The sequence below is a fragment of the Crocuta crocuta genome, unplaced genomic scaffold, assembly GCF_008692635.1.
Source record: "Crocuta crocuta isolate KB4526 unplaced genomic scaffold, BGI_CrCroc_1.0 scaffold71, whole genome shotgun sequence".
In the NCBI taxonomy this organism is placed as follows: domain Eukaryota; kingdom Metazoa; phylum Chordata; class Mammalia; order Carnivora; family Hyaenidae; genus Crocuta; species Crocuta crocuta.
Window position 1 is genome coordinate 1,258,513 of NW_027527548.1, and position 11,502 is coordinate 1,270,014.

General features: G+C 47.0%; 1 pseudogene; it reads left to right on the forward strand.

Annotated features, from left to right (window-relative positions):
- The first annotated feature begins 475 nt into the window (after positions 1-475).
- On the forward strand, positions 476-547 carry LOC144233715 (small nucleolar RNA U3; annotated as a pseudogene).
- Positions 548-11,502: the final 10,955 nt, after the last annotated feature.

An 11,502-nucleotide genomic window follows, 5' to 3' on the forward strand; every position in this document is an offset into this window, starting at 1 on the left:
ATGAGAAAAAACTTTGAATAGAATAATAATGACAGTAAAACATATCAAAATGTATGGGATGCAGTTAAAGTAGTACATAGAGAAAAATGTATGTCTTCAAATGTTTCTGTTAGAACTGAGTAAGATTTATACCTCGCTGGCTATGATTCCACCTTAAGAAATTAGAAAGAGAAAAACAAATTAAACCCAAGGTAAGTAGAAGGAAAAAAATAATAAAGAACAAAATCAATGACATAAAACAATCTGGGGCCCCTGGGTGGCCCAGTTGGTTAGCGGGCCAACTCCGGCTCAAGTCGTGATCTCTCAGCTCGTGGGTTTGAGCCCTGCCTCGGGCTCTGTGCTGACAGCTCAGGGCCTGGAGCCTGCTTTGGATTCCGTGTCTCCCTCTCTCTCTGCCCTCCCCTGCTTGCGCTCTGTCTCTCGCTCTCAAAAAAAAATAGACAATAAAAAAAGTTTTTTAAAAAGTCAAAAAATAAAGACTGTACTTTCAGGGATCATTTCTATAGTTCATTAAAAAAGTCAAAAAATAGAGAAACCAAGAGTTGGTTCTATGAAAATATTAGTAAAATGGATTAAAAAATTAGCTAGACTGATCAAGAGAAAAAAGATAAAAGACCAACTTCCAGTATCAGTAATGGAAGAGGGAAGAATTACTTGAAATGCATTACTTGAATAAATTACTTGAAAAGCACAACTCTAAATATCATATGGTAGGAAACAGCTGAACTGTCTGCTTCTATAGTCCGTGCTCCTAACCAGAACACCATCTCCGATCGTAATTTTTACTAACGAGTATTTTACTTATGAGCATTCATAAATAGTTACTTATGAGTATTACTGATGAGTAATGTTTACTTATGGGTATTCCTGCTTTTGTAATTTTATTACTTACATATGCATCTACACAATGTATAGCATTATATCACATGCTTAAAAAACTTTTTAAAAATGTTTTATTTATTTTTGAGTGAGAGAGACACAGAGCGTGAGTGGGAGAGGGGCAGAGAGAGAGGGAGACACAGAATGTGAAGCAGGCTCCAGGCTCTGAGCTAGCTGTCAGCACAGAGCCCGACGCGGGGCTTGAACTCACGGACCACGAGATCATGACCTGAGTCAAAGTCAGACAGTTAACCAACCAAGCCACCGAGACGTCCCTATGTTGTGTGTTTTAAAAAAGCTTTTATAAACAGCATCACTCAGTATGTGCCTTTCTGAAATTTGCTTTTTATACTTAACACAATGATTTTGAGATGCATCTATTGATACATGATCCTTCAGCTCTGCCATGTAACATTCACTTGTCAGGGGCAGTATATCATTTCCATCCTGCTGGACACTCAGGACCCTCCCTTGCCTGTACTAATATCTCACCGTTTTGAACAACCCTGCAGTGGATGCCCTCACACAAGTGTCCTGGGGCCCGCACAGCACACACAACCCGGCATGGGCTTGCTGCACCCTGGGCACTAGATTCTGACTGGTTTCTCACCAGCAGCTAGTGACAATAACTGTTGCTCCTCATACTTGGAACTCTTGATCTTTTAAATTGTTTTTATTTTATTGGATAACTTTAGAATTAAAAAGGTCATCTTGTGGGGCGCCTGGGAGGCTCAGTCGGTTGAATGTCCGACCTCGGCTCAGGTCACGATCTTGCGGTTTGTGAGTTTAAGCCCCGCGTGGGGCTCTGTGCTGACAGCTCGGAGCCTGGAGCCTCCTTCTGAGTTTGTGTCTCCCTCTCTCTCTGCCCCTCCCCCAGTCATGCTCTCTCACTCTTTCAAAAATAAATTTTAAAAAATCAAAACATTTAATTTAATAAAAGATAATCTTGATGTTAAAAAACCCTTACATTTAAAAATATCCAGAATTTATTATGTCATTGAATGATGCTCAGATAAGAGTCTAATCAGACTGAGAGCCTGTCAAGGCAGGTTTTTTCTTAAATCAACTTTAATGGGGTATAATATGTACATTTTAAGTTATCAGGCTGGTGAGGTTTGGTAAATGCCTGTACAGCAATCAGGAAATAAAATATTTGCATCTCCCCCCCGTCACTGTCTCTTGCGTCCCTTGACCTTCCTGACCCCAGAGAGCCACGGTCTGTAGCCCCCTTCACCAAGACGGGTCCATGAGATTGTGGGATGAACCTAGTACCAAGAGTGAGCACCTAACCTCGGCCTCGTCAAACAGAGAACTTGGTCTCTCCGTCCACAGTTATTCTTTCAAAGATGGACATTTGAGTCAGTGAGACCCAGTCCCAGACTCTTATCAGAAATCTGGAGACAGAGAAGTCCTCTCTTTCCATGGGAAGCACTAGCTGTGACAGAAGTCTGTGGGGAGCAGGGGCCATCACATGGGGAGGACCCGCCTGAGAGTGAAGCCTTCAGGAGGCAAAATGGTGGAGCCTGAAGCCACTAGACCTCTGGGAACCCTTTTTAAGAATAAGGATAGAAAAAGGTGTTACTTTTGCAAATAGCAGGACACACACTCTCGTGGGTTTATTCCAAGGACCCTCCCAGGGCTTGGGAAGACCAAGCGAGGGCTCTGATGTCCAATTTCAATAGCTCCACGGTGAATCCAGCTTTGCTAACCCAGAGCATCTTCATCTTTATTTTTTAAATGATGAATGTTGAAAGCAGGTACAGAAAGAACTAAGTACCGTGCCCTGGCACAAAAGTGCCCATTACGAGCAGATAACAATTCAACAGCACTTGCTCCAAACCAGGCAATGTTCTAAGCACTCGATAAGTATTAATTTGTCTAATGCCCACACTGCATTTATGAGGTAGGTGCGACTGAATATTCCATTTTACAGATTAGAAAATCGAGGCCCCGAGGGTGAAATGATCCATGCCACGGCTCCAGCTTGTGAGTGATCTGGAAGTCTGGCTCCAGGATCCCTGCTCTTAACCACTGGACTTTATGGCTCTAGTTGAAAGGCAGGGGTTTTTATTACCTTTCCTTGAATGTCATGAACATGACCTGTTGCAAGGAAGTCCCTAGAAGCCAAATGAGACCTTTATCCAGTAACGGAGGTGAAAGCCCCTTTGGGACCCCAGAAGCCTGTTTGCTGAAGATTGCAGTCCTGGTGAAAGAAAACTCTTCTCCCCCAGGGAGGTCGTGTGAAAACGCTACCCCAAAACACACACTCCACACGAACACTTGCCAAAGTCCCAATTCCCTGAAATGACACAGTGAACCCTGAACTCAATTAACTTCCGCCTCCACTTTATAGGGTCCTAATGGGAAAACCGGGGACAGATTTAGTTCTACTTTCTGTGCAATTTAACTACGCGCAAAAACAGACTTGCAGACATTGTCTTAGGAGCCGAACCGAGGCTTTTGCCCCACAAGGTTCCTGCCAACGTGGGGCCTGTCCTCCGTGGCTGGCCTGCTGCAAGGTTCACTCTGCCCGTTTTCTAGAAGCATTTGGGCTTTTGGTCGTACGTGCTACAGGAAGCACATTTTAAAAATAATCGCGGGCACGTGGGGGGCACTGACCTTTGGTAGGAGTAACCCTTTCTTTTAAATGAGGAATGAAGTCACTGGAATGGATCCTGGCAAAGAGCAAGGTGGCTAGAGGGTCATCTTATCCCGGACAAGCATCTCTGGGTATTTGTACCACTTGGAGGAACGTATATCATCTGAATGGGTTTCACTGGAAAATGCAATCGCCAAATTTCATGGTTTGCTGTAACGAGGTTGTTTTCAAGATCTGACCTTGAAAAGCCAGGCTTTCCTCCACTCTCCCCACTGTCCACAAGGCTATTAACTCATCAAAGGTGAAGGCAATGCAGACTCTTCACTCCCCTCTTTTTTTCCCCCAAACTCTGCAGTGGCCTCCTACTGCCCTTGAGGTTTAGGGTAAACCCCAGGACATGCCTTTGGGACCTGGTTTCTGCTTACGTGGCCTCCCAGACTCATCTCTCACACGGCAAGGTCAGAGCCTTCCCCAGTTCCTCCAAAGCATCATGGATTCTTTTTGGTCTTCAGGGCCTCTGCCTAGAATGTTCCCGTCCTTCCTTACTTCCTGTAGAGATCAGTTATGTTTTGCCGGCCCAGCATAATTCCCTCATCTCCTGGTAAGAGCATGTCAATGGCCTTGGGTATTCACACTCCCCAGACTCTGTCCACGTGATCTGACGCACCCCCAGGGGTGAAAATAGGATCTGCTTCTGGCCAAACTAGAGTCAACTTCAGGACCTGCCGGTGCCGTTGTAAGATGCCTTTCTCTTGGGGTCTTGAGCAGACAGGATGTCAGCCTGGAGCTGCTCATGGATCTTTGCAGCTGTGAGAAGGGACCCTACTTGAAAACGAAGCCCCGCAGAGGAATGCAGACCCGAGAGACAGAGACAACTTCCTGATACCCTTTGAGCACCTGGATCCAGCCATTCCTGAAGACAACCACTGAGGGACTTTCCATTCACATGAACCAAATATATTTCAGTTACACGAGCCAATGTGTTTCCCTGTTTGCTTAAGGCAACAGGAGCTAAGTTTCTGTTCATTGCAACTAAAAAGTTCCTCCAGAATAATGTTCCCCTTTTATTTGATTAACTCTTATTCATTTTTCACCTACAGCTTAGAGGCTTCCCTGATCCTCAGGCCTGGGTTGGGTCTCTCGTCTGTACTTCCCCAGAACCCCATGTCTCCACGTGTTAAGTGCTCGTACCCTGCATTATAGTTTCTCATTGGCTTCTTTGATTCTCTCCCTAGACTCTGAGAGGTGAGCATGAGTCTCCCAATGGTACTCACAGTTGTGTCCAGCTGTGTGCCTGGCATATAGTAGGCTGTTAGTAACTTTTGTTGATAAGATAAATTACTTAGTCGATTAAAATCTCTAAACCTCCGGGGCGCTTGGGTGGCTTAGTCGGTTGGGCGTCCGACTTTGGCTTAGGTCATGATCTCGCGGTTCGTGGGTTCGAGCCCCGAGTCAGGCTCTGTGCTGACTGCCAGCTCAGAGCCGGGAGTCTGTTTCGGTCTGTGACTCCCTCTCTCTCTGACCCTCCCCTGCTCACACTGTCTCTCTCTCTCCTAGAAATAAATAAAAATATTTTTTAAAAAATCTCTAAACCTCCATCTAGGTGGCTACAGCTATCAATTTTGAGAAATTAAGAGTCCATGTTACTATGTTGAGAATTCTGAGACTAAATCCAGGTTCCTCAGGGGGAAAAATTCTGTGATTGATCAGCAATGCCTGCCGTGAGTCTGGAAATGAGGAGTTGTGATAATTGTGCCACATGTCACCACTTTTGATCCATATTATCAACGAATTGTTTTTCTTTGCTCTGTACTCGTTTCACAAATGCATATCTTGTCTCTTCAACCAGATTGTAATCTCCTTGAAGGCGTGAATCACTTCTGTGTGGCCATTCCTAGGTGGAGAGGAAGCCAGAGAGAGAGTCCACTTCCAGAGCCTTCTAAGGCATTGAGGGGGGAACACAAAGGCAAAATCAAGGTGTACTTGTGTCCGCAGGGGTTTGCAGAGAGGAGAGGCCATGTTGCCCCAGGATGACAGGTACCATTGTCTCAGCCCAGTAGCTTTGCATTCTTGTCTCGTACCTGCTGAGGCTCACCTGTGTGTTTGGACTCTGCAGTCCATAGGACGTCTTTGATTCCCTATCCCGAATTCCTTTGTTTGGTTTAGAAGGACCCCATTGTGAATGTATTTTTCTCCTGTTTCCAGCAAAGAGCCTACCCAACCCAACCACCTCCCGGAGAATTCTGTGATGCTTTCTCCTCTTACAGTAGATTCATCCTTGATGGGGGGAGGGAGAAAAATTCTTCCTAAGCACAAATATTTCACTGTGGATTATGTCTTTTAACAATGTCCTCCCCCCCCCCCGCCCCCCACCACACACATTTACTCAGACACTTCGTCCAAAAATGAAAATCAGCTTCTCCCCTTCGTCCTCAACTCTTCAAGGGTGTTGAATGATTTTGAAAGGAGACAGTCTGGGGAACACAATGGAGCAGATTAAAGTGTATTTACTCAACGGACTAACACGCCGATGGATGGAAGACAAACAAGAAGGCTGGCTCGAGGTAGCAAGTCATGACCGCGGGCGCCGCTTCTGCGGGGACCTTCCTGTGCTCCGGGGACGGGCCCGAGTGTGTCATTCACATTAGCTCATTTAATCCCACCAAAGCTGTGGTCTGCCTCTGACTCTTCCCATTAAACAGATGAGAAACCAGGGCAGAGGGATCTTCTGTGGGGTGTACGACTAAGTCTTCTCACTCACTCGCACTGGAACAGCCCAAATTGGATCTCAGGCTCCCCTCCTCCCAACCCTCGTCTCCCAATCACCTGGCTATATTGCGCACTTAGAGTATATCCCAAGGGTTGGCCACCTGTTTTTGCAGAAAGGTTTCATTGGAACTCAGCCACACCCGCTCACTTACTGTTGTGTGTGGCTTTTTTTTTGAGCTACAAAGGCAGAGCTGACTACTGGTCACAGAGACCAGAGGACCTAAAAAACCTAAAATATTAACCATTAGGTCCTTTACAGAGAAAGCTTGCCAACCCCCAGCCTACAAAATATTTTATCAAGTGTAGCAAAGCAAATCAAAGAGCTGTAACTATATGGTCCCCCCGCCCCCCAGTGGATAACAATTAAATAAGACCAGAAAGAAATACGTATGTGAATTTAAACAAGTGAGTTAAAGACATGAGGTTTTTCCCCCAAGGGTTGGGGAGGCTTCAAGTTGTTCTAATCATAAATACAGTTTCATATTAAGAAGGAATTGATAGAATTTTTGACAAACACCGAAACAAAAATTGGAACCTCTCTCCTTGATTTGGACGGTGTTTGCGAAACACACAAGTGTTTTCTCTTTGGGCTCAAACTCAGCCCCCCCGGGAGATGAACTGACTTTTGCTAACTTGTCAGGAGAGAGAAGCATTTGGGGCGTCTCATAAGGCAAATCACTGCAAACTGTGGGAAACACTCACATCAAAATCTCTCGTCTGTTGGGGGAAATTCAGACAGTTTTGTTGCCTCGGCATTGGACGTTCGGAGTTTTCCAAGTGCTGTGTGACTCAGGAGTGGGGCTGGGGGTGGGGTGGTCAGGAGGAGATCTGGGCAAAACACAGCCCAAAAGACTTATTCAGATTTTTTTCTTCTTAGCCTGTTCCGCCGAAGCTTGGGAGAAGTGTGTGTGCAGAGAGGAACACGGTGTGAGCAAAGTTGCTAAAAACAAAAGTAAAAACCCACAGACCCTGCTACTGATTAGCAGGGTGAACTTGGGGTGGGACATCTTTACTTCTACATTAGAAAAACAGGGAAATATGGCCTTTTCTGCTGGCCAGGAAGAGTGAGTGGGGTCATGCACGTGAAATGTCCAGAACAGTGTCTGGTGCAAATATTTCCTTTTATTATTCCTGGACGTCGTCCGTCAGAGGCCATCAGGTTTGATCTCAAGCTACAAACTCAGGTGAGCAACAAATGCCACACACTTTCACCTTCTGAAAGTCAGCATTTCCCAAAGTGTGTGCAGCTGAAATGGTCATAGGTGAGCACAGGATTTGGAATGTGGACCTGGCTTTCTAGAACATTGACTCACATGGAGAGAAATGCATTCCCTTCCCAGTTCTCTTAAATCCCAAGTCTCCCTGGGGGACTGGCCTGTCCCTAACATTTCCCTAACACGGAACTAGGTCCTTCGGTAACAGAGAGGAAAGGCCTCGGAGAGGCAAAGATACTTAGCTAGATTTAATAACATTGCCTAATTCTTGCTGAATATCATTTTCTCGGTTACCTCTGCCTGAGACAACTGATATCTTAAAGTGATAGTTCCTCTTTTGTTAGTGACATGAAGTTCCTTTGAAGAATAAGTTCATCTAAATGAAAAAAGTATATGGCTTTAAAGCACAAATATTAACCAAATATTAGAACAGTTGGTTCGTTCTCATAAAGTATGGTGGTGTGTGGGGTTACGGTAAAAATCCTGGAGGGCGCCTGGGCAGCTCAGTCGGCTGAGTGTCTGACTCTTGCTTTTGGCTCAGGTCCTGATCTCACGGTTTGTGGGTTCGAGCCCCGTGTTGGGCTCTGTGCTGACAGCATGGAGCCTGCTTGGGATTCTCTCTCCTGTCTCTCTGCCCCTCCCCTGCTTGCATGCTCTGTCTCTCAAAATACATAAATAAACTTTTAAAATAACTGTTTCGTATAAGTAGGTCCCTGATATTGGGCCGGGGGTGGGGAGGAGGGTGGTCAGGAGACAGATGGACTGAAAACAGCCCAACTCTGTCCAGCTAACTTCTTAGTGATATTTGGGACTTATACTAAGGAATTATTTGCCACTTATCTGAAGTTCAGGTTTAATGCGGATCCTGTATTTATCTGGCAACCCTGCTTGCAGGTGGTTAGCCAATGAGAAAAGCTCCTGACCACGCCGTCTTTCCCATCCGAGTCCCTAACGTGTGTCATGTCCCACGCCTCTGGGCTGTATGGAGTTTGGGCTTCTGCAGTTTGAGGCAGTGCAGGTCACTGGTACACACATGCAGCTCCTTTAGATATGGTGGCTGACGCCCCTTCATGCCTCGAGCTGGGGACCTTGGCTGGGATGTGCGGCTACAATGAGAGGCGTGGAGAGTGGTGGCCGCATCCTCTGAGACCTACTACATCCTGGGGCACTGCAGGGAGCAGCCCCGGGGGCTTCAGAACCCAGGCAATTCTTTCCTCTCCTACCCGGGTTAGGGAAATCTCCCCTTGGTGTAGAAAAATCCCAATCTCTGCCAATGGGCTATGGCTTTTGAAAATAAGATCCCAGAAGCCCTAGCATTGAAAAAAAATAAATAAACCTCCTGAGGGGCACCTGGAGCCTCTGCCTTTGGCTCAGGCTACGATCTCCCAGTTCGTGAGTTCAAGCCCCGCCTCGGGCTCTGTGCTGTCTGCACAGAGCCGGCCTCAGATCTTCTGTCTCCCTCTCTCTCTGTGCCTCCCCTGCTCTCTCACAAATAAATAGACTTAAAAAAACACCCCCCTGAAACAAGGTTGCAGAGACTGACCCCCATTTGAGTTGGGGGGAAAACCCAGCCTTTTCTGCTCATGCTCAATCTAGAATGGCTCTCTGGATGAGCCTCTTTTAGAGCTGCCGCCTCCCTTTATCTCAAGGGCTTGGAGGCCGGATCACCTGGGCTGTAGCTCACATGTTACCTGAGTGACCCGAGGAAAAGTTCAGAACTCTCTGGAACTCCGTTTCTTTATCTATAAAACATGCCTCCAACCTCATACACTTGCTTATTATGAACATAAACGAGTTAATACACGGAAAGGGCTTAGAGCAGTGCCTGGCACATGACCAACTACTCTATTTGTGTTAGCTGTTGTCTTTATCGTCTGTGCCAAAATACTCTCAGGTCGCCTTTCCAGGGGGTCCTAGATCTTATTTTACCAACATCTTTAGGTTTATTAACAATAAACACACATTTGATTTTTTTTTTTCCCAGGCTGCAAGCATTTCTGCACCCAGTAAGTTGGTTAATGTGCAAAATAACTGGTGGATGGAGACCACTATTCCCCTTTCACGGATGAGGACAAGGCGGCCGGGAGGGGTGTATCAGCTATCTATTGCTGTGTAACAAATCCCCCCAACACTTAATGACATAAAACAACAGGTTCTTCTTTCTCCTGGTTCTGCAGGTCGGCTAGGCAGTTCCGCGGCTGGTTTGCCGGAGCCCAATGCGGCTTCGTAAAGCTGGGAGACTGCCTGGAGCTGAAAAGACCCAGAGCATCCCTCACGTGTCTCGCTGGCATTGCCTGAGGCATCTGGGCTCTCCTCCCCAGACCGTCCTGTCCCCCAAGACGAGCCCAACCCCCTGACAAGGTGATCTCAAGACTCCGAGAAGGTGAAGACAGACGCTTCCAGGCATCTTAACACCCAAGCTCTAGAACTCAACAAGGTGCTTCCACTGTATTATATTGGTGAAGTCAAGTCACAAGATCATGCCCAGATTCACAGAGCTAGAGAAATAGGCAGAACCTTTGGATGTGAAGAGAAGCATTCACATGGCGAAGGGTGTGCATGCTGGGTGGAAGGAATTAGTGGCTGGTAAGCAATGAACCATGAAAGGTGGGCTTCTTTTGACCTGGGTCCTTGGCAAGAAAGCCTTACGGAGGGATGGGAAGGCTGGAACCCAGCAGGGTCTTGGGGAAAATACTTGGAAGGAGAAGCAGAGGCCAGGGGCGCCTGGGTGGCTCAGTTGGTTAAGTGTCAAACTTTGGCTCCTGTCATGACCTTGCTGTTGGTGAGTTCGAGCCCCACACTGGCATTGACTTCGGATCCTCTGTCTCCCTCTCTCTCAACCCCTCCCCTGCCTTCTCTCTCTCTCAGAAATAAATAATGATTTTTTAAAATGTATTAAAAAAAAAAAAGAAGAGGTAGAGACCTATGATTCAGTTATAATTCTGAGAGACACGTCTGGTGTTATTTTGTAGCCATGGCTTGTGGTTTGCCCTGGCTCGGGTGCCTGTCTCAGTGTGCTTGGGCTGCTATAACAAAATACCAGACACAGAACAGCTTGTAAACAGCAGAGATGTGTTTCTCCCGTTCTGAAGGCTGGGAGTCTAATACCATGGCGCCGGCAGATGCAGCGGTGTCTGGTGAGAACTTGCTCCCTGGGTCAGAGCTGGTGCCTTTTCGCTGTGACGCCATGTGGCAGAGGAGGCGAGGGAGCTCTGAGGGGCTTCTTTTACGAGGGACACTCATCCCGGTCCACCTCCCAAAGGGCCACCTTCTGATGCCTTCACCTTGGGGACTAAGACTTCGACAGATGAATCGGGTGGTGGGAGAGGACACAGCCCCAGAAATGCCCGTGGCTGTGTGCCACCTCCACCCTCAAGCTGGGGTTGGGTTGGGTGATAGCTTGCGGGTTCTACTTCCTCTGCCTGGGCTGAAGACACTCCCTTGATTTCTTGAGAAGCTCTAAGTTTTCAGAGTTCAAATTTCCTTTTCAATGGCAAGTTTGTCTTCCCTCGGCAACCTTTAGTCATTCAGTAAACACATTCTGGGCTTTGAACACAATCTTTGCAGGGACAGCTCCCGGTGTTTACCTCCAGCCGAGACTTTCCCCTGAATTCCAGATTCCGTCCCCTCCTGCCTATGGGACACCTGCTAATACGTGGGTCCAGTGAGCATTTCGGACTTTGCATGGCCCCAAGTTAACTCATGGTCTGATCCAAGCCAGTATCATCTCACACATGGCTCATTGCATAGGATCCTCTATAGTCGCCCTGCCGCGGTCTATTTTCAACACAGTTTCCTAAGCGATCCTACTAAAACCTAAGATAGAACATCTTGTTTCTCCACGCAGAACCCTCCGGTTGCATGGAGTAAAAGCAGAAATCCTTATCATGGAGAACAAGCCCCAACTGGCCTTTTCTACCCAGCTCTGTCACCTCTTGGACCCTGCCTTATCCGGCTCCCTCGGCCCCAGGCACCCTAGCTTCCTGGCATCTCCTTGGATACGGTAGGGTCACCCTCAGCTCAAGATCTTGCTCCTTGCCC